We start from the raw sequence: 24,521 nt of genomic DNA, 5'->3' as shown, positions 1-24,521 counted from the left end.
ATCATGTTCTAGCTCATCTCCTATTTAAATAGGGACTTCAATTAATACTATGTTATGGGAGAAAAATACAGATAGTTTAGCTCACTCATGGAGTGAGATCTGTGAGGTGAGTGAATTCCTGTTCCTACAATGAAGCTGCAGATCATCCATGTGAAAACAGCAGGAGCATTACCGGTTTAATGTACAGCTGATTATAACAATATGCACACCTAATTCTCCTGCACACATTTGAAGATTTTAGCCTTAATCCCTTGTCAGCATTGCCTAATGAAATATTGATAGAAATTTGTCTTAGTTAAAGTTTATATCATTGTTACTATGATATTAAATGTGCAGATTCTTTCTAAATATAGCTTTTTTTTAAAAAAAAATAATTTTTCAGGACCTGGGTTTCTCTTTATCAAAGGAAGATTCCATAATAGCTATTTACACAGTGTTTTATACCAATGATACAGAGGTAAAATAATACAGTTCTTTATAAATATTAAATCAGAAAACAGAGTTCTCATCATCACTTTCTGAGTATATCACAAGACTTCTGGGAATCAAGTTTGACTGTTTTAAAAAGTTGTATTGCATTCAAATGCAATGAAGTAGAATTTCTATTTTTTTTCAGTTTCAAGTAAACATATAATTCTTGGAAGAAAGGGCATAAAGTCCAAGTTCCTACATAAAGAACCAGTAATATTGGACTTTAGCTCTGTGTTTGCTGTCTAACATGCATCACAAAGAGCAAGTGTTACATTTTTGCAAGAGTTTGCCATCTTTTGTCAAATAGTTTGAGCCCAGCTTCAGTGGGCTTCCATGCAGTAAGACCAGTATGTGACCAACTTCTATGCATCACTAAGGGATTTTAAGAGTAGATCCTCTCTTTTTCTGCTGACATTTAGCAGATGGGACAAGAAAAACTCATCTTCAGCACTACTTCATTTGCCTCTGGACCTGAATATCTAGTGTGTGATGCAGTCTGGATATTTTTCTATGTTATTTCCAAGTACATAAGACTATTAAATGTGTTTATATATTTACTCAGTGTGGGACAGATTGAAGGAAAGATCAGGAAAAAAATCCATTATTTTGTAAGGATACATTATTGATCTCTTTTATACACTTATTACACATAGGAAAAAAATGTGTGACATGTTTTTAATGAAAATAATTACCTTTCAGTCTGAAGTGAATTTGGTAGAAATTTGGTAATTAACAAGAACACAAGAATTCATAGATGGAACAGAATTCTTCCATTTCAGAAACCCAGATGCCATTTTTATCTATGATGGTTAAAACAGTACCAAGAAAATAAACTAAATAAAATTCCATAGCTTTTGTAAACCTCAGACTTTTTTCACAGATCAGTCAGCTTTTCGTTTGTGCTGTGGATGCCACAGCCTTGAATGGATTTAAGCTTTCCTTTTTAAATAGTGAAATTTAGTGTTCTGATATAAGACACTTGGATTTATGCTGATTTTAAAATTATCCCAAGATCTGCTGAAACAATTCCATTACAGCTCACTTAAACCTTACAAGGTTATATGCCAGATCAAACATGAATCCAACATTCCCTCAATTTTCCTGCCTCATAACTTTCACAAGCTATGACCTATATAATTTATTTTCATTCAAGTAAACAATTTCAAAAGGGAATTTAAAATAAAACACAATGAGGATTTTTTTTTAAAGTAGTAGTCATTTGCCTCTTCAGATATCTGTATTGAACACAGAAGAAACCAAAACAATTTTAATGAGGCAGAAGAGACACATTATTGTAGCATAAATCTGCAGGATTTATAGCAATTATGCTGTGGATATAAGGGTATTGAATCAATACTTGTCTCAAACTATGCTAATAAAAATTGTTTTTTAAAAAAGATTTCATGTTTTATAAAGTTAGAAGTTTCCTCAGTCTCTTCTCATTAAATGATCACTCTCTTTAAACTTCAAACTAAATGTTTTAATGCTGTGTCCTAAAAGTTTTCCTTATTTTTCTTCAGTGAAAACATTCCTATATTCTAAGTAGACGTTCTAAGCAGAGATTCTGTCTTGCACAAGCTGTCTATGGATTCCTTCTGACTTCAGGCCTAAAGCTCAGATTAAGTCTTCAATTGCTAATCTCATCAAATAGATTTTTCCCTCTGGAATTTATGCCTCCCTACACTGCCTGCATCACAGCAGCCAGGCTTTCCACCATGGGTTTAGCATAATGGTGAGTTTTGGATTAGATGTAGAATGAAAGTACAATTTCAGAATGACAATGGTCCCTCTTATGCCCATGTGAGTACTGTATGCAGCTTTTTTCATTTTCCTGTTCTGTGGAAAAACAAGTAGTTTTTTCCTGGGGCTGCCAATTTAATCTTTATCCTGCATATTAAATAAGCGTAGTTGAGATCTTGAATCCATTTTTGTAAGCTGATGGAATTTCCACTAGTTGCTCTAACTTAAATATAGATCCTGAGACATCTATTTTATGTAAAAGTTGTTCCAGACTCCACCAAGGCTAAATGTAAAAATATTTTATTTATTTATTTATTTATTTATTTAATCACACTGTAATCTGGGGTTAATTTGTGATAGTCATCTATAGAATGAAAGAGAGGGCATACTTATACTGGAGATGCAGACTCAGTTTTCAAAGATCTGTAACTAAATGTATTCCTTTCAAAGACTTTGTACTACGCAATACATTTTAAAAGCATTTTTAGAGTACTGTGGAACTGATTTCTTAAAAGTGCAAGGGATCTGTGAACATGAAGGTTAAAATGTGAAAAGTGGAAAATTGAAAGCCAGGGCAGAATGGAGGATTCAGGCTTTCTATGGTGAAAAACATCAAGTTGTCAGAGAACTCACCAGGCAAAACTTAGCAGAAAGTATGTGAAGATGATGAGGTAACTCATGAATATTTATGCACTGGCTTTCAGAAGATAAGCAGGAGATTTAAAAAAAATAAAGGAATCAGATAACATAAGATCGTGGTTTCACTCAATGTTAATGGCAACGTTTAGATGTTCAATTTTATTTGAACTTGGATTTTTATTTAGAATTATATTGCTTATTATTGATTTTATTTAGAATTTCTCTTAGTCTGTGGGCTTGATATTTTGAAACATTTATAAAGGCTTTACTTTGCCTGTAATAGAAATGTAAATTTTTCTAATAACAATTATTTATGTTATTTAAATTTTTATTTGACTCCCATCCCAAGATAAACATCAGAAAACTAAAACTCATGCTGAGGAAGTCTAGAGTTTTGAAGAAATTCTTAGTTTTACTAGGGGCCAAGATGTTGAGTAACAGTGTTGGGAAAAGGAAAGCAAAAAGGTTAAATATGAGACATGTTTTAGTTTCTTGAAGTTTTTTTAATATACAGCTAAGAAGGAATTTCTAGAAGACTCATTCTCTTCAAGGAAGAAAAAGAGGTATTTCTTTTCATATCTTGATCTTCTGATGCAGAAGTATTGCCAGTTGCTAATCACTTTATATCACTGTTAAGCTTCTGCCAAGTTAGGCGGTGGTGCTTTCTGAGTAAGAGGTTCAGAGGACTGTAGTCTCAAGATCAAGACGTCCTTAAAGGGAATAGTTGTCATTCCCCTTCATTGTAGCCACACTGTCATTAGCACCTTTCTCACAGTTTTTAACTTGTTTTAAAATGGACTGGTAGACTAGGGCTGGTTAACAGATAAAAGTGATCTTAAAACAAGAAGACAAGAAGCTAGCTCTAAAGTTGTGTAAAACTTATGATTGTATTAAAGACAAATATCTTTATATCTATTATATATAGTGAAATACTACTGAAGAGAGAGGAAATTACATGTTTCTAAGCGTGGCCTGCACTAGGTCTTTCCATATTTTAATTGGTTTTCCCACCTGTTAAGCTATGCAACAGTTGTTTTTCACTCAGCCCTTTAAGTGGGGGAATATAAGACTGATGGAAAGTTGTCCTTATCTTAGACACAGTTGTACAAAACATCCCTTCACACTTGGCCACGTGTGTGATCTTAGCTGTTGATGCTGCATGTTTGCACCACACTTGCAGCCCAGAGGGCCAGACTCTGCTGTTCTGGGGAGGTGTCAGAGCAGGTTGTGCATGAACCAGTGGATCGCCTTGGGGGGAAAATTTCCTGCCAGTTAGAACGGGCATAAGTATAGGCAGTTCTTTGCATCACCAATGCACAGCTACACACCAGCAGTTTTTGGAGGATGTTTGTTGCTGTTTGAAGTTACACTTTTGAAATATTTCAGAATTTCAAGATTTCCAAAAATTTCAGAAAATATTTTTGAGACAGTACTTTACCTTTAGGCTCTGTAGCATCTAGCTATAGTCAAGTGTATATTCCATCATGATGCTTTAGAGTGGCTTTAGATCAGACTGAACTTTTACTCTGACAGTGAATTTTTGGCACTTTTCATTTCAGAAAGCATGTCTTTGTTCTTCTATATCATTCACAGCTCCTGTGGGAAAATGCCAAAGATTTTGCTTCAGTGTCATGTTCAAGGCTGCAACGGAGACACAGCACTCCACCTGCCACAACTTTTGCTTTTTCAGAAAGGCTATCCTTGGTCCTGACCCTGGTCATTTTCTTGGTAAGGCCTGGAGATGGTTGTGATGGAGATCTTAATAATAACGTCTGCTCTATAGAGCATAATAATGAATTTATGCCCCAATTTACATTTCTAGGAAATATATAATCTACATGAAACAATTAATTCAGGAGGTTAGCTTGGAAAGCAATCAATATATCCTTATTAGCAGGAAATTCAATTTCATCAATGTGCTTTTCACCTTTTTGATATACTTTGAAGCAGTTTTTCAGATTTGAGGGGCCAGATTTTGGGGTTTGTGACCGTTTGCATACTGCGTCTTCCTAAAGCATGTCTCATAGAGTGGCAGTTTCTTCACATTGAAAAGCATAAACTCTTTATTCTTTATTTTTAGATTTTAAATTTTCATTTGGAGAGTTTAGTTCTGCAGAAGAAACAAATTTTCTTATTCAAATTCAAATTTGAATTATTTCTTAGAAGAAAATCAGTGCACTCCACTGGTTCTTCAGCACTTCAATGAGCCTTTTGCAGCTCTAGAAGAATAAAAGCCTGTGCAGGGGCACATTCTTCTCCACTGGATCTGTGTGCTGAACCCTCACATTTTTTTTAAGCTGTGGAAGACCGTGATGACAGTTCCTCCTCTCAGCACAGCACCACCACACCTCAGCCTCTGCTCATCCCTAGTTCTAAAGGCAGCCTATTGGTAGGCTGACTTTGCACCACGTCTGAGGAGACCTTGCTCTCAAAATATGAAAGAATCTCAGGTACAGTGCCTGGCTGTAAAAAAAAAAATCTCCATTTTGGAGACTCACTCAACATTTCAGTCACTTGCAGAGGACATGGAACAAACATTGTAAAATGTAGTTAAATGCATTTGTCAATTTTTCTGTTCTAGGCTCATGACAAGACCTAAATTTGAACTTGATATAAACCAGAAGGATATTAATTTTGCTCACCCGCTAAAAGACCCTTTCCTGCGGTCATCAGGTCATCTTTACTTTCCACTCGTCAGATTTCTCAGTGTGATGTTGGTTACACTGTACAGACATCTACAGAAGAAATGTCTGGCCTTCTTCAACAATTGTTGAGCAAGTTTATTTCCAGATTAACAAGCACCCTGGCTTTTTAAAAATTTCTAAAAGCTACTTCTGAGTTCAGGTCTCATTGCATACCACAGCCTATTTGCCAAACAGAAATGATCTTTTGTGTATTTTTCAGAGGAAGAAGCTAGTCTTCAGTAATTTCTCCTGAAAAAGCTATTAAGCAATATTTTTTATTCCACTCTATCATTAATTTCCCTAAAAATATATACAGGTTTACAAAACTGTAGTTTGTATTTTATTTGTGTGATTGTATTCTTCTGAGATGTCATCTTGAAATTATGAGAGCTGTCACCCTCACCCTCTGATTAACAACTCTTCAGATTTAAGAAAAACTGGAATAAAACAAAGATTAATTGTTTTATCGTTTTCATGGTTTTAAATCTAAACATCATTAAATTAAAGTCTGTTGTTCAAAGTATAGCTGAATTTAGCTCACTTAGTTTGAAAACCAGACAAAAAAATGAATGATTAAAAAAACACAATCAAGATCATGTGCAATTATAGAAAAAAATCTGATTAGGAACAGAGATATATTTGAAAATAAATTATATATCACTACACATCTTAGTTATTTTGACAGAATTAGAACTAGTTAGTTGACGTTCATCACTGTCTTTCTGCCTGTCATTTCCTCCCTCATTAAAAAGTGATTGACTTCTAAGCCATTTAGTTCAAACCAAAATGAATATTTGTTCTTTTTTGATTTTATTAATTTTGCTTGATGTTACTCTTTCAACAGAATGATCATGACAGAGTTTAGTTTAGTTTATTAATACTCCTGAAATTGTGATGGCTGTGGTGCTGAGTACCCGTCTTGTTCCATATTTCAATAAACTTCCAGTTTCAAGCTCTAAATTAATTTGGCAACTTCTTGCTATGCACCAAAACCAACATTTTAACACAGTAGGTAAGATGATGCTGTTTCAAGAAAGGCACTAATTTAGTCAAGCCTAGCTTGATATTCAAAATTTCACTTGGAAACTGTATGCAAAGTTGTACTTGTTTTCCAACAAAGAGTGAAATTAGTCACAGCACTAGTTCTGTTCTTTGAGATATGTATGCATATCTTGTCAAGAAAGATGATAAATTTCTGGCATTTCACCATCTTTAAATACCATTCCATTGTTTTGAAAGTCCTCAAGGGACAAGTGTTTTTCCATTGTGAAATGTGCCTGCTAACTTCAATGTTCTGAGTAATTTATTTCTTTTTTTTTTTTTTTAATATTAGGGTTAATATTAGGGTTAATTATCTCTACTATGATTAGCATATTTCATCTGTGCTAATACATGTCTGGCTGTTTTTAGGCAATATTCAGACACCACAACAGAAACAGCAATTGCTTATGGACTTTCTGGTTTTATACAGTTCTATACTACTGTGAATCATCATAGCTATAGTGCAACAATGCAGTAAGAAATGTACAAATTTCCATAAAATCTGGAAGATAGAATGACTGCAATAAACACCTGACTTTTAAAATATGTTTTGTACCATAATCAAACATAAGTAGCAAATATTATGGAATGTATTTTTATATTGGCTGATAAACATATAATATATTAATACAAAATATTATTGCCACCAATTTCAGTGTCTGGTCAGCAGTCAAAGCATTTTAAGATTAAAGGATTTCTTAGGGCTGATACTGAATTCATCTATGTTCTTAAAAAAAACCCAACTACATAAAGGTGTATTGAAAACACATACTGTATGACTGATGTACTTTAACAGTTCAGTCTCAAGTATTTGCATAACTACTTTGGAAAACAGCTCTAAAATGAGAATGTTCTTTCTATTTCAGCCTAGCTTTTCAAGATTTTTCTTATTTTAATAAGCAAAATCTATCCTGCAAGGTGCTCAGAAAACATCTTTCATCATGCCCACTAAAATTGGAGGAGTTTGGGTCAAAATACAGAATCTAGTGGAGAGATGTATTTCCACCTAAGGCTGCAAAGAAGTGGTTTTGCCCCTCAGCAAGCACAGGAATCTCTTGGCTCATTTATCTTCCTGCAAATCAATCACACCCCTTTGGTCAGAAAACACCTATATTGCAGGGCTGAATGCTATTCTTGATACAAAGAAATCTTAAGAAAGAACCTGTTGGAGATTCATTAGATATCAAAAGCTTCCTTGTGAGCTTTAAGAACTCAGTTCTGAATAAAATTAATCATATTTTAAATTAGTAAAAACAGAAATCTGTGCTGAAGTAGGTGACAAAAATCTCTGAAGTATTGTATCATTGAAGTTCCATTACAGAATAAGGAGACTTTAAAGAGGGTAGTGATCTACTCACTTTTTAAATCTTTTACTTTTAAACCACTGTTTAAATTCATTTGTATTTGTATTTAAAGTATATAGTCCTATATAAATGGAAATTATGTAGATCTTTGATTTTTCCTCCTGAGGAAGTGAAAATGAAGCTTTTATCAAGTACTAACTGGGGAAGAATTTTAAGGAAGCTTTCCTTTAAATTCAAGTAACAATATATTACAATAAGTAGTGTTTAAGACTTCAAAAGAATTTTAGAAAAATAGTTTGTGTTTATAGTTTTAGAAAAATAGTTTAATTGTTTAATACTTCTTTGACACAAGAACTTGCACTTGAGAATGTTACATCTATTTAGGTATTTCCATGATCAACACTAAAAGTTTAATTTTCATTTTGTTAAAATTAAGAAGTTCTAAGATCATGCATCAGTACTGGTACTTGCAAACTTGGGTGCAGTATTGGCAATTTTAGTATCTTAATCTGATTTTAAAATCACATGTGAAACTTATAAGTGGTGTAAGTAGAGTAACCTATATTATGAAATTGTTACATATCACCAGATATTTTCATTATTACATTGTTTATATTTAAAGATCTAAGATTAGTGATGAGTATTTAATATATTTATAGATGTCTATTTTATGCCAGGACTTTTTCCATTGATATTAGAAAACTGAATAGTGTTTCTCAGAAGAATGCAAATGCTGACTAATAAAATAGTGTTGTGTTGTCAGCATAGATAATATTGCATTATTAATAATATGTAGGTGTAGATTCTGCCTCCAACACTACATTCAGAGCATTGGCTTTCTCTCATCTTGATTATTTAAATTGTCATGGAAATAGAAAATATCATAAAATCACAGAAATTGATGAGTTAGAAGGAATACATCAGGATCATCAAGTTCAACTCTGGCCCTGCACAGGATAGCCCAAGATGCCTGAGAGTGTTGTCCAAATGCTTCTTGAGCTCCATCAGGCTTGGTGCTGTGACCACTTTCCTGGGGAGCCTGTTCCAGTGCTAGAAGTAAAGCAGAACTGGCTCTTTATGGGGATAAGAGTAGTTCAGTGTTGCTCTAGTTTTACACATAAACTTTGAATGTAAGCCTGTGAAGCATTTGCTTAGCCAACAACACACTTATCTGAACCTTATATTCAGAAGTTAAAGCCCAAATTACTAAAGAGTGCTTGACCCCCTAAGGTGCTTATTCCTTCCAGCAATCAGTATATCTGTTGCAGGCATATGTGGGTTCACTCTGCCTGTACCATAATCTCGCTGTAGAGTGACTGTGTTAGTGTAGCAGAGAGCCCAAGTTGATATATTCTGACTATTCAGCTTTTGGTTCACTTCAGAGCTGATTCACATTTAGTTAAGTAGAGGCAAAGGGAGCCTGAACCTTTCTCCAACATAATGTTGATGCATCCTGTAGAAAACACTTAACAACCTCTAAGAAGTGCCTCCCAAAATTGCAGTGCGTGAACCGTTAGCACCCAGGTTACTTCAAAGCAGTCAGTGCATATTTTATGAGCAATAGAAACCCTCCTGCTATAGTGCCTAGCCCAGAGCTAGCTGGAATTGCTCCTGTTGCTGCTAGTATGGGAATCCTTACCTCAGAGTGTGGGTGGGAGTCTTCTCAGCAGTCATTTTGAGCTGCATGTGATACCTTTCTTCTGAAGACACACCATGTGTTCAACCACAGTGATGTTCCTTATTGTAACTTAAGGTGTTGAAATAAACATCTAAGCCTTTATGTCACCTCAGTCAGTGAGAGATTTTGTGATTTGTTTTTCTTTTGAACTGGATGCCCAGAGGAAGACAAATATGATGATACAAAATTGATATATAATTCTATATTAAGTTGCCTTAAGTTGCATTATTGAAATTTAGAGCTGATAAATGATTGATTTCATATAGAAATGGGTTAATCACAGTATAAGTTTCAGAAAAGAAAATTGAAAAAAACCAGTTCAAAAGACTGCACCATTTGTGTTTTGTTTTTTTTTTTTCTCCTAACAATTATTTTAGTAAGTTTAAAATCAAGAAAAGCAGAATATTTAATGATAGGACTAATGGTGATAGAACTAAGAGGTAATGGTTTAAAACGTGAAAGAGACTAGATTAAGATTGTCTACAAGGAAGAAATTCTTCACTGTTATGGTTTGAGGCACTGGAAGAAGTTGCCTGCAGAAGTTGTGTATTTCCAGTCATGGAAGTGTTCAAGACCAGGCTGGATGGAGTTCTGAGCCACATGGTCTAATGGAAGGCGTCCCTTCCTATGGCAGTTGGTTTGGAATTAGATGTATTTAAAGGTCCCTTCAAACCCAAACCATTCCATGATTCTATGATAAATTAAAACTATACTAGTTTGCACACTGTGACAAAGTATGAATGTCAAAAATAGTCTCAATAATTAGTTTTGTAGTTTGGCTTAAACATAACTTGAGGTTGCTTTCATATAAATTAAACATGCTTCTGCTCTCTTTCTCACACTCTCATGGCAGTTCAAGTGAGATGTTACTAAAAACTTAATGCAGGGCAAAAAAATGCATAAGTTGCGTCTGAAAAACCAGTTTACTGAGAATTAGGCTTACAGAATAAGTTTGTTTTGTGTGGCTTTGTATAGTGTTTAACTTCACTATTAATTTATGTCCTATTGGTTTGTTCATGTCCATCTATTTTTGGACTCTATATGCAACCTGTTCTTTTCCAGTTACTAATTCAGCAGTTCAGCAGTTATATATTTTACCTGTATAATGCAAACTGGTCATGAATCCCAAATTGCTTCGCCTACACTGACCACCCTAAGACTAGGGAAGGGACTCTCCCCCTGTACACTGCTACACTTTCAATCCTGTGTCCAGTCCTGGGTGCCTCATGACAATAGAGACACGGAGGTGCTGGTGTGTGCCTAGAGAAGGGCAGTGGAGCTGGTGTAAGGTCTGGAGCACAAGTCCCATGAGGAGCAGCTGAAGGAACTGGGGCTCTTTAGCCTGGCAAAAAGGAGGCTCAGAGGGAAATTAATTGCTTTCTACATCTACTTAGCTATGTTGGGGATGGTGTTTTCTCCCAAGTAGAAAGTGGTAGGAGAGAAGGAAATGGTCTCAAGCTGCACCAAAGGAAGCTTAGGCTGGATAATAGAAAATATTTATTCATAAAAAGCATTTGAACAAGCTGATCAGGGAGGTGGTAGTGTCACCAGCCCTGGAGATACTTAAAAGATGTATAGATGTGGCACCTGGGGACATGTTTTAGTGGCAGACATGGCAGTGCTGGCTTAATCGCTGGATTCAATCCTAAAGGTCTTTTCCAACCAAAATGATTCTATGATTCTAATAGTATTCTAACAGGTTTCTGGTCCTTTCTCTCCACTGATGGGTGATCTGTAAAACAGATAAAATGAAAAAAAAAATATTCTCAGCATATATAAAAGTTGATTCATATATTAATTTTATACATGGAAAATGCTATATGTATGCACTCACATAAGTGCCATAATACCTTACAGTTGCTATGGTAACTAGAGAGCAGCTGAGGTTTGCTTTTTCTATATTTAGGAAAAATATCTAAAATGTCTCAACCAATTAAAACCCAATATTGCTAAGAAAATTTTACCTAGGAGGGACCTATCAATTATGCAATAAATGCCTTTAATTCATCATTCTGAGGCATGTCTATATGGGGGCACATCTGAGTAAACCTCCAGACCTGACTGGCAGCAAATGAAAGCTGTATAGCCCATGACAAGGCACATGTATTCAGGTGCAGTTTCAGGCTAGCTTGGGTTTCTGGAGTACAGTCAGTTTGGCAAGCCAAGCACAGGCTAAGTAAGCTTATTTGTGACTTCATCTGCCCAGACAAAATGCTATAGTTTCAGCTGGACTTCTAAATTGCAACATAGCTGGTCCTCTAGGTTGTTGAGGACTGCAGGTATTCCAAATGCAGCCTTCATTCAGCACCGCTTGCTGCAGACACTGTCACAGAGCACACTGGAGAAGTTACATGTCTGAAGCTGTGGGAATGACAGAAACCCCTAAAAATGGTAAAAAATCATGGACAGACAGTTTGACATCAGATTAATGCTAGCTGATGTGCAGCTTAGCAGGGAAAGGCTGCATGTTAGATGCCTTTTACTCCTCAGAACTAAAATGAAAAAAATACGCATATTAGAATTAGAATTCTGATTTTAAATCAGGTATGAAATGGAAATCAGTTTATGTGAGGTTGAAAAGCAGCACCAGTTGAAAAACTCTCCTGCACTCTACAGAAATCTGGTTGCCTACTTTTCCAAAGGCTACTTTGTTGAAAATGTTTATAAGTATTTTGGGTGCTGGGGTACTGAAAGACACACCTTGACTGAGCACTGATCACACAACATCTCTTAATTGTGCATAAACACTTTCCTAAAACTACAAATCTTGTAGGAACTGCCTTTGAAATTATATCACTGAGTGGTTGCATCAGATGCTTACTTTGTGGATTTATTTAACATAAAGACCAAGTTGAGTAAAATCAGGTTTCTCCCTTAAATTTTACAGCAGGCCTCCAGCTGAAAGCCTGCATAGGAGAAGCTGCAGCTATAGCTACATATTGTACTTGTGTCTATAACCAAGGAGTTTTGAAAAGAGATGGGCTGAGGTTAAAAAGAAACAACAGAAAGTAGGCAAAGTGGCTGCTCAAATTATAATTATAGCTAATGCTGGTGCCCTTAAAATTCTCTGAAAAGTTGGCGTGTAAAATATAATGACCAAATTGATAACCTGTTGGCCCACTGTGTTGACCCAGTTGACTTTTGCAAGCAGTGCTGTGAAATCTTAATCTTTTTCCCTTTCTATATTTCAGACCTATGTGTGCTTTGTAAATAACAAAATGGTAGAGTGGATGCATTTGAATTTGAATTTGAAAATAATCATAGCATGTTGTTTTGTTTTTATCCTTGATAAGCTCTCTTCATCCAGAGAATTTTACAGTCTGTGTCTCCATGTTTTCAATACAGATACCGAGTGGATGATGTGAATATAGAGGGCAAGAAATTTCATTTTGAGAAAGGGGAAGGTGACTGGTTTTGCTTTATATTAATTTTGTGTACATTTTAAATTCAGTTTTATTCCAGTACAATCTGCTTTGGTTTTTTTTTTCTACAAGAACAGATAAGAAGAATGTTGTATTATCTATTTATCTATTGTTTATTCCTATGTTGGCATGTGTCATCTACTGATAGTTATCTGAGAATTCTTCATTAAAGTGCATGAAAGTGACAGTATGTTGTTCATAGTCCTTAGTATGAGTGTTCGTGCTTATGTTGAGTATAACTGATCAATAAAAATATTATGAATGTATTATGAACTAAAAAAGCCAAGACAGCCCAGTGTGTGAATTTAAAAAAAAAATAAAAATAGGTGCAATACTCTTTATTACAGCATATTTCTAAAAATAGTATATAGAAATTTATATATAAGTTTTATAAAAAATTATAAAATCATTCCAAGACATTGTGTGAAAATGGCAGTGTCATCCATGACCCATTGTATGCATGGGGAAAAAAAAAAAACAACTAAATTTCTGAATCCTATCAAAGCTGACATTTCTTAACTTATTTTATGGAGGGTTAACTTAAAATTATATCTTTTTTTTTACTTCCTCCAGTCTCTACTACTATTCTCAGTTTCACAGGGTTACCTAGGAAACTGACTGGGATAGCTTTCATAGAATCAGAAAGGAATAGATTTGGAAAGTACAGCTGCTTTTCCTCCATAGCTGCTGAACTTGCCTTTCCCCACAGATATTTTTTTTAAATGGTAGCATTTCTCCACCTGCTGGTGAAGATATTGCAGCCTTCCAAGCAGAGAACCACATACAGGCAATGGAATAGCTGCATAATAAAAGCCTGTTTGGGATCGACAGCATTTCTCTGCTGATGCTCCGAGGCCTGTTGCATTTGTAGTAAGTAGTTTTGGAGTAGGTTAGTCTATTTTTAGTTCATTCACTCAAGGGAACTGGATACAATACAAAATATAACATTGCCCCACTTATCTCTATTATAGTCAGACAATTATGTGAAGGCAGCCTGTGCTGTTCAATAGCAAACAAATTATTCAGGACCAACTCTCAGGCCTTTACAGTGCCTTGGACACATATGTGTAGACATCACGTAAGGACACTGGACTGTACAACATGCAGAAATATTTATAGCTAATAGCTCTCATTCTCTGATATCATTCCCTGATAGCGAGGATTACAGCAAGTGATGCTTTCAGGTATCGGGAGAGGATTGCAACACAGGTATATTCTGAAAAGTGCAAAGCCTACAACACTAGACCAGAGCCATGAAAATTATTTGTGCATCTAGAAGCTGCATGCAGAAGATGAGGCAATGAAAGTGCTGCTATACAGACTTCCTGAGTCTCTGGCTTTTTTTTTTTGTTGTTGTTGGTTTGTTTGGTTTTTCGGTTTGTGGTTTTTTTTTTGTTTTTTGTTTTCCAGGGGGCTTCTTTGTTGCAGCGTTTTTAATTTTGTGACTCAATATTTTGAGACTGAACACACATTGTCTTGAAGGAGTTGGTAAATATTCACTACAGCACCTGGCACTCTTCACATCATACCAGGCATTCTTTCATAATGCAGTATGTTGGGATGAGGTTTTTTGGTTCAGAAACAATACTGTATAGAAAAATTTAATTTCTTGATTGACTTAATTTACCTTAAGCCTCCTGCTATTGAAAATCTTAACTGCATATTGTGGGACTGATGCTTGTGTGACAGTCAAAGTCCTACTTGAGCTAAACCTGATTGGTTTGGTGTATTTCTGTTTGTTTCCAGCATATCATGACTTTGGTCTGGATGGCTGCATAGCTGCCTGAGAGGAAGAGCTGGAGGAGGATGGAAAACACAGAGTACTCAGGGAAGAAGATAGAGCCATCTCCTCCAGCAACTCAGGTTTAGACTGGCTTTTGAAAATGCATATGTATTTGGGCAGAAATCTGTATTTAATAGAGAAAATGTACACGCAGGCATAATTGAAAATCAGTTGTTTACTACTTAGAGAAAAAAAAATAAAAAAAGCTTTTTTTTTAGAGGGTGCTACTCTTTATACAAGCTCATTTGCCTCACTAATTGTCCCCTTCAGGAGAAACATAGTGGACAGTAGCCCCTCCAAATATGTGTTTATGAAAATGATGCAAGCATAAATCTTTCAAGTGAATGCCAGTGCTCATTTTCTACAGAGGTAGGCAGCTATCTCATTCTCACATCTGGAATAAAGGATCAGTACGCCTGGTAGTAATTGATCCCAGATGATCTTATTAGCTTGGACAGTCTGTGGTTTTTGCTCAGAATATAGAACTACTTCAAAAAATAGGAGAAAAAAGTAGAGGTCTTCTTTTGTTATCTGTATTGGCTCTGGAATTTTAATGTTCTCTCTGTGCTCATATTTAATTAGTTTTTGCAAGCCTGAGGTCAAATGAGGTGCAGAACTGGCACATGAAAAGAAACACTAGAGGTCAATTAAAATCATTAAGTCACTATCAAACTCATCTGGAAAAATGGAAAGAATTTTCCTTTAGCAAAGACTTTTGGGGAGTAACCATATGCTGAAGGGTAGCAAAGGCATAGTGATCTGAGTAATGACTGTTTCATGACAAAACACATCATATGTTAGTAGAAAGATAAATGGCAAAAAATCTTTCAAGTACATTTTTTTCTCAGTTTAGGTTTTCTATTTTTGCTTGTTCATTAAACTCACTCTGGTTATATACCTCTTCCTTTAGGATATTAGTTAACCCTCTCTGACAATTTCTCTAAACCGCTTGACTTGTCTTTGTCCAAGCTTCTGGTTGCCCTAAAGCAGGTCTGTTCATAGCCTTCTTAAATGTATGTGAAGATGCCAATAAGCTCACTAAAGCAGTGTCTTGCTCTTTCTGGGTGTCAGATAGTGACAATGATAGCTGTTCTTGTGGTGATATCTCCAGTATACAGCAGATGCATATATGCTCACGTCAAAACAGATGTTTTGTAGCTTCAATTTTGAAAAATTATGAGGCTTTTCTGATTTATCTGTACAGGCCAGACTTTGCTGCTTCCAAATTACTTTTTTCATTACCTGAAAAAATTGTGTTGATTTAACAGGACTGAATTTCCTCTCCTTGCCTGTATCTATGCCTTGGTCAGTGTATCTACAGTTTCTCTAGATGCATGGTATAAATTCAAAGACAATGTTAATTCATAAATCAGATTATCTTCAGGAAAATAGATTAATGTAATATTTTGTAAACAGAACTAATTATGGGGGGGGGGAGGGGGGGGTGGAGAAGGGGGTGTGAATAAAGGCCTAGAAGAAAAAGTAGTGGCATCAAATTGATCCTGGCTGGATATCATGTGTATGTGAAAGCTGCTGGGCAGGGGAAAGAAAGGATAACAACAAGTTTGTGGGGTGAGATAAGGGCAGGTAGGGATCACTCACTAATCACTGTCATGGGCAAACTAGAGTTTACTCGGGGAAATTAGTTTAATTTATTATCAGTCAAATCAGAGTAGGGTAATGAGAAACAATAAGTAAATCTTCAAACACCTTGCCCCCATTGCTCCCTCCTTCACAGGGATTGATTTCTTTATCTCCTCTCATCAGAGGCTCAGGGGACATGGAACTGGGGCTGCAGCCAGTTCATTACACATTGTTTCTGCTGCTTCTTTTTCCTCAGGAAGAGGACTTGTCATGCTCTTCCCGTACTCCCCAGTGGGGTAATGACATATTTTTGACATTTTAAAATCTTAATAAAACCCAGTAGCAAATAATTTCTGCATAAAAATCAATATTTTGGGGTTTGGCGTTTTATTAAATGATTAGTCTTGAAAATATTTTGGCTTTTTATAAATCTTTCCATTTTCAAAGCTACATAAGAATATCTCATAGAATTTGCTCAGTAACCAGCTCACATAGTTTCTTACTCATTTAATGGATTTTTAAGTATTATTGAAAAAAAAAACCAACCATGGGATTGTATTTACAATACTTCAAAATAAAACTCATGAGCAGTTGCGGATCTTTGAAATGCTTCATTTTCAATGCTTGGTGTCATCTAACACTTCTAGTGCTGAACTGAGTGTCTTTTCCTTTTACTTGAAGACAAATATAACTCCATCTGTTGCATAATTATTTTGGTGAGCAACTTTGAATAGCAAATGAAAGCTGGTCAGACTATTTCTCATTTTACAAGACTGGTGAGGACTGAAGGATGTAATCTAAACTGCGTACGTCAGTCTAAGGCTTGGAAAGTTTGTAGTGGTTTTAATGTGGTGAGTAAATGGTTCTGTGTGAGTACCACAGGCTTGGAGACCTTTTTTTTTGGCCTGTTTCTCACCTGTGACATCTTCTAGGTTTCAATCTGTTCTCCTCATCTAGAAAGGCAATCACTGAGCTGTACAAGTTAAACCACAGCCCAAAACCTGCCCAACATAGAGATTACATATTCCAAGAAAGCTGTTTTCTGTATGTCACTATGTAGTCATTCTTTCTTGGATTTTGAGGAAAGCTTGCTTTTCTGGGAAGAAAAAAACCCAACCCAACAAACCAACCAACCAACCAACCAACCAACCAACCAAACCCAAAAAACCCAAATCAAACCAAACCAAACCCCAAAAAACAAACAAGAAACCAAGACCACACAACCACCCAAAAAATCAAAAAATATAAAGCTATATGTTTTTTACAAGATCCTACAATAGCCAATGAGACACTTCTTCTAGCAAGTGTTGTAAGAGGTGGTAAGAACTATTTTGCTATTTTGGATCATAATATTGATTTCCTTTTTTTCTGTAAAAATAACACTTGCAATGTGTAGGCAATGTGATCAATATGACCAAGTATATTGTGCTAAAAATCCAGTTCACAAACTTTTTATGACTGCTGTAGTTGAAGGGTTTAATTCCAGGAAGAACTAATACCTTACCTTACAGACAAGACACATGAATATATGCACAACTATATCCAAAACTTTCTCTTTACTTAGGCTTCTATATGTCTGGCTTTGGAAGAAAGTGCAAAAAATGCTAGTTGAATTTGCATTTTGGTTTGGGTTAGACAATATGACTCCATTTTGCACTAGGCTACAAAATCAGCATGTATCCAACAAAATTTTGTGTACTCAGCAGAATAGCTGAAGTAGGTTTATAGAAAGAGTCCTTGGTAGAAAGGTTTGTAGGAAAATATATTAATTTTTTATTGTCTATTTACACAGTTTGATTTGGAACCTTTTGAAGTTAAGCATGCTAATTGTAAACCAGTATCAGGATAGAAGGGATAATTTGAAAATATTTAATAAAACAAAGAGTGAATATTAATTTTTTGTTATTTTTATGTACAAACAAGTATCTCATTAATTTCAATCAGAGGACAGAATGAAAACTAGGTGTGTTTGACATACTGGAAAAAACTCCCAAAGAGTTCTTTCAACAGAGTCATCTGAAATGAAAGCTTTAAACAAAGTAGAATTCACTGTTGATAAGTTAAATAATTGGAAATATGTCCCAGAACTGCATTAGGCTTCTTCATAGGCTGGAATAGGGTAATCACATAGATGTAGCTTGCTACTGAAGAACTTGGAAAGAAATTCTTAGAGGCAATAAATCTATTCTACAGAACTAAAACCAGAAAAAATTCTGTGTGTTCAAGTACTTCGGGACATACTTGGAAAAAAGAAAATAGTAGTTTTGATACTGTCTTTAAATAAATATGGAACCATTCTTCCCATAATGGACAGACCTATTATTGCAATTCATCATATAGATTGCAAAAAGAGGGAATAAAATTTCTTTTTCTTCAACATAAAACTGAAGACACCTGATAATCCTATAGATGGAACAAGAGGTTTTATGATATCAGATTTATATGTTCACACATGAAAACAGAATATTAAATGTATGGTTCTCAAGAATTCCATGATCTGCTGAGATACTGATTTTGAAGAATCATATTAAGAGACACAGAAATAAGATTTGCTATGGAGGCTAGCTTTGGAGCAAGCTGCAGGCCCCATGGCCTGCCAGCCCTGCCTGAGAAGCTAGCCTGGGAAATTCATGGGAGGATTCAAAACAATCCTCAAAGACACAAAACAGCCTGCAGGTGCTGTTTGTCTGGTCCCGTGTTTTCCTTGCAGGAGAAAGTCAGGGGGTGGTGAACCCCACTGACCAATGATGGTAATGTAGCACTTTACTAACCAATAAGAGTTTCCTTTCTGTACTTTCGATGAACTAGTCTATATAACATGGCTGTAGCAATAAACTAGAGATTCTCCTGTTCTGACTCCCTTGAGAGTCCGTGTCGTTCTTCCTGCCGTTCCCAATTAGAACGACAATTTGCCAAAAAGTGAGGCAGAAAATTTTGGAAGGATTCAGAGAACTGACAGAATATGTTAAGTTTAGCCTTTTCCAGTACTTTGAGATTTAGAAGATGCTTTGAGACTTAACCTGTAGATGAAAATATTGACTGTCATAGGCAGAAATTGTCAATGCCATCTAGATCAACGTTACAGTAGGCAAGGAAGACTCACATATTTCTACAAGCTTGTATTATAATTAGCCTGTAGGCTGCATGTATTTGCTTGTTGCCATGAGCAGTTCAAACGAGAAAATCCAAAATTCATGTAATCTGTTTTAGGACAAAAAAAGGACATGAAATTATGCTGTTATGAAAAGTCTGATTTGTTGAAGATGAGGGTATCAGACTTTAATTGAAGCTGTTCATTTTCCTAGGAATACTTCAGCATATATTTTGAAAAAGATCTTAGCATCAGCATTTTCCTTATTAATTGGCCATATTAAATACAGAAAATACACATAATTCATGTGCAATGGAAAAAACACATAAGTAGGAAAAAAATCCTTACTAGTGAGAGGGTATTTTTTAAAGTGGAGCTACAGCTGCTTTGTGTAGATTTTTTTTAGCCTGATAGTTTTGTGTAGTTGCACATCTATATCCACACTTGCATTGAATAAATATTCCTTAAAGACCTGTCTAGTCATGAAGGAAAGCTTTATCTTTGAGCTTCATCTTCCTACTGTTATGCAATACTATAGTGAGGAGAGAAATTATTTATCTAACAATACTACTTTGACCCTCTTCTTTTTATTGTTCATTTCCTCCTTTTCTCTCATAGAAGAGACAGGTTAAGAAGTTGACTGACTCTGTATGGAACAGAATCGCAGAATCACAGAATTAACTACGTTGGAACAAATGCATTTGTTTGGTTATCTATCTATGTTTTGAAATATCTGTATAGGATTCTTAATATTAATCTTATTCTAAAATTTCTTAAATGGCAATCCTTAAGTGCCTTGGCTTCCTTTGAAAAAATCCAGGAGTTAGAAATAGTGTAATGAATAGATTTATGAACAAAAATCCATGGTGAAAGATATTATCTAGTCACTTTCTGGGTTTCAGCCTGTATTCCTGTGCAGCTGAGGGAGTATTTATGAAGATATTTCATAACCATAAAACAGAAAGCCACAAAAGCAAACGAACTTACATCCCTCCTATGTCTCCATCAGTATTTGCAATGCTAGGAAACCTGCCTAAACATTTCGGATGGTGTCCTTCATTTTAGGGTGACCAGTCTGAGATTCTAGAGACTTAATTGCCAATGGTTAAATGCTAAGAATTGCAATGTAAGAATCTATTCAAACTGGGTTTGGAATGTATGCTCTGTAAACATAAATTTCTTTAAAAATGGGTACACAGAATTATTAGAAGCTCTTAGAGTTCTATCTTCAAACTCAGATTAGAGTGCTTCCTCACTTAGAAGGTGTTGTAAAGATATACATCAACTGACAAAGTCTTCAAATGCTATAATGATGGGGCAGTGAAAAGCCCCGGGGAAATCAACAGTTCAGTAAGTCTTTGTTCAAAGTGGAATCAAACAGTTCATGATAAATAAGACTTAGGAATGACACTAAAAAAGAGAATAAACTATATAAAAGCTGCCCATGTAATGAGAAGTGTCCCTCTTGTGAACAAGAGGAAGTGGTAGTCCTCTGGAAGATGTGTGCAAAAATGTCATTAGAGGGAGCTGTGCACAAAAAAACAAAAAAAACCAAACCAAAACAAAAAAACCAACAGTGTTTTTAATACAGTATTTTATATGTTAACGAGGCATTTTGAGGCAAGCAGCCTGGACCATGGGGTGTCTGCCAGCTCTGGCTGACAACACCTTGTATGGAAGAAAATAGCATCCATGAGTGGATGTTATCTGTTTTGCCAGATTTTATGAAACTTGCTGTTAAACATTCACTACAAGCTGAACCCTCATTTTTTATTTAACTGGGGCTTTCTGCCTATCTATCTCCTTCCCATGTGACTTTCTTCATCATTATTCCATTGTTCTCATTTTGCAAAGACTGTTTTCCTCTTAGGCTGGTCATTCTAGTTCATGTATGCAGAAAATCCTGTTTCCACTTAATGATGCTCCTTTTTCTCTGCCAGCCTTTCCTCCAGCCTTCAGCTGTCTCCTAGTCTGACTCTGTTATATTTACTTGCTTCTGCTTGGTGTTTCCAATTTCTCCTATCAGTTCTTGAGGTCTTCTTCCCCTCTATCTTTTGCTTTCTGCTTTGTTCTTATAAATTCCCATGTCTCTTTACACCAGTTCCCAGTATTGTTCAAGAATCTATTTATTTTCCAAAAAAAGATACTGAGTTCCGTTATCTTCCCAATTCTCCTCAACATATCCATTGCCTCTACTATGCAATGCCTGCTATCCTTGGATCAGAGTAATCTTTTTATCCACCCTGCAAACAATCCAGGATGTCTCTTCAGAGCCAAGATCTGGGCCACCAGAGCTACAATCACTGGAAAAAATTCTGCAAGCATAAGTCTGTAACTTAGCAGTAAACATATTCCTTTAAATAAAACTGGGGAGAGGAAAGAGCTCATAGGAGTTAATTTTTCAAAATATTATGATTTCATTATGCTTGCACCAGTTTCTGTTCATCACAAGACTCCACTAACAGGTGTCTGTCTTTCAGGTTCACCTTTCAAACCCTGCTGAACAGTGTGGGATCATCTGAGCTTTCCAGTGAGACACTAAGGTTTTAATGGTATTTTAATAAAGCAGAAAATAAAGGTATTCTCCCTTGTGTACATTCCCACAGGTCTGAAATATCTGACTTGTATTAAAAAAGGAAACTTGCAGTGAGAGAAATGAACTTGCAGAGTTGCAAGTAGAGTAACAAATGAAAGGAAATATTCCAGTACACCAAGGTGCTCTGAAAAAGGAAGGATTTTAATAATTTTTTCCCTTTATTGCTCATCATGTTGAGGAACCCTGATAGGTATATTAATATATTTCTTCCTTATTTAGAAGCTTACGTGTCTTTGAAGTTCTAGTTGCACTGTAATATTGAATTACTTGATCAATTTCTGTGATGAAAAGACTGGCTTGGTAGACAAGGGAAAAGCAGGGAATATTGTCTACCTGAACTTCACTTGACATGGTCTCCCCATAAGTTTTGTACAACTCTTGTTTCCAGAACATTTTCAGTCCAGAGGAAATGCCTCTGAGAAGACTTTAATGAATATTAATTTAAGATAGGGGCTTAAGGAAAATTCTCCATTTTATCATAAATATTTGCTATTGAAGGTTCTCATATAACTACTATTTGCTTACAAATAAGTTATTATATTGATTTAGATAAGTTCAAATTACATTATACATAAGGCTGTTTCTAAGAGTAAAGCAGCAGATGATGCTATGATTTTATAGTTACTCTTTCTTAGGGAGAAAAAATTTTGAGAAGCTGAAAAAATTTCTCTGATGAAAGATTTAATAGCACAAAAAAACATGCTGATAAACTTGAAATTTACTTAAACTAAGGCAAGTGCCATGAAACAACTGAATAAGCTACTGCCATAAGAAGGTTACCCCCATGGGAGTTTGGTGGTTTGGGGTTTTTTTCTGGTTGTTTCCTTATTTGTTTGGGTTTTTTTTTTTTGGTTGGTTTTCATTGGGCGAGTATTTTCGTTTTGTTTTGGGGCTTTTTTGCTTGATAGTACCAAGAAATTGTTTGCACAGTTGCATCTTACATGTCTGGCAAAATTCTAATCATAAGACTTATCTAAGAGGGTTATGTTGTATCTGTCAGCAATTGCCTTTTGTGCTATTTTGTAGTCTCAGAGTTTGAGAACAGTCTCTGTTTAGGACAGGTTATTTGACTATAGTGTGGTGACTGTCATCTGGAAATTCAAGCAAAAGTTCATATACAGACAATCTAGATAAAATAGCATGAATTGAGGTGTATACTTTAAATGTACATTTCCTTAAGACACCTTTACTAGAATTTTTAAAGGTTACTTTAGAAGCTAGATACTTAATTCTCTTCACTTTGGAATAGTAGTCTTAAAGTCCAGTGTGGTGGGTTTTATTGGTGAGCTGATGTTGCGCTTTCCATTCACCCAGAGATTTATACCAAACTTTGTACATACTTATGCAAAATAACCAAAAGAACTCACCAAATTTGCAGTTTTTATTTGAATTAGTGTTGTACTATCATACTTTTGGTGATATTTATACTTTAAATGCTGAAAATAGAGGATCTGTAGGCTGCATCTATGGCTGTAAGTTAAATAGTGACCAGAAGCATCCTGTATCATCAAACTGATGTAACAATAGCTTGTGTGCATCTGGCCTGTCTCTCAGGTCATTCATGGGCACAGTCTGCAAACTAGAGTGATCATTTCCAGGAATCACTCCCAACTAGAAGCCAGTATGTGAACCTGTTTCAAAGGATAAGTAAGTTTAATATTAGGTATCCAGGCTGTTCAGTGGCAGTTGGCATCCACACTGGAGAATGAACTCAGGCATATTTAGTCTCCTAACTAGAGCACAGTCAATGTGGCACACCTTGCTAAAATTGAATTACTATTTGATACATAATTTCTTATGTCCGAATTTGAAGCGTATATAATTTAATAATGTGATTTTTGTGGATTCTCAGGTCCATGTATATTCTAAATTTCTCAAGTAATCAAGTTTAATAATTTTTCAAATTCAACATTCTTCAGGAGCTCTTTGTATATTTCCACTTGGGTCACATCACGCCACTGGCAACACACAATATCTGAAACTACCCGTTTCCTAGGATGAAGAAAACAGAGTGAACCTAGACACATCCTATTTCCTGTTTGTCTGGACAAAGTGTAAAAGATCAGATTGCAAATGATAAATTGAACGTTTTCACATTTATCACACTGAAATTTCTTTTATCTGGAAAGAAATTTAATATTTTTTTAATACTGCTGCCTTTTTCAGTAGTAGTATTATACAGCCAGCATTCCTGAAATATGGCTAAAGCAGAAGTCTGAGCTGACTTAGGTTTACACTGCAGAGGGCACATATAGTTTAAGCAGTGGTATTTAAGTGCTTTTGCTCATATGTAGTCTTAGTGGTCATACACACCAAAAATTGAACATATTTTCCAGCAGTGGTTTGTTACTTGTGGCCACAGCACTTGGCTGCTACAGCAGTTGCATGTTCACTGCTGCTACCTGAGATAATGGGCAGCCCCAGCTGGAAGAAACCTACTCCCACAGGGATGACTGATTGATTGTTCCTCCAGCCAGAGTGTTCCCAC

Source organism: Poecile atricapillus, chromosome 2, assembly GCF_030490865.1.
Source record: "Poecile atricapillus isolate bPoeAtr1 chromosome 2, bPoeAtr1.hap1, whole genome shotgun sequence".
NCBI lineage: Eukaryota > Metazoa > Chordata > Aves > Passeriformes > Paridae > Poecile > Poecile atricapillus.
The sequence above is the reverse complement of the archived record's forward strand: the minus strand, read 5'-3'. Positions refer to the sequence as shown.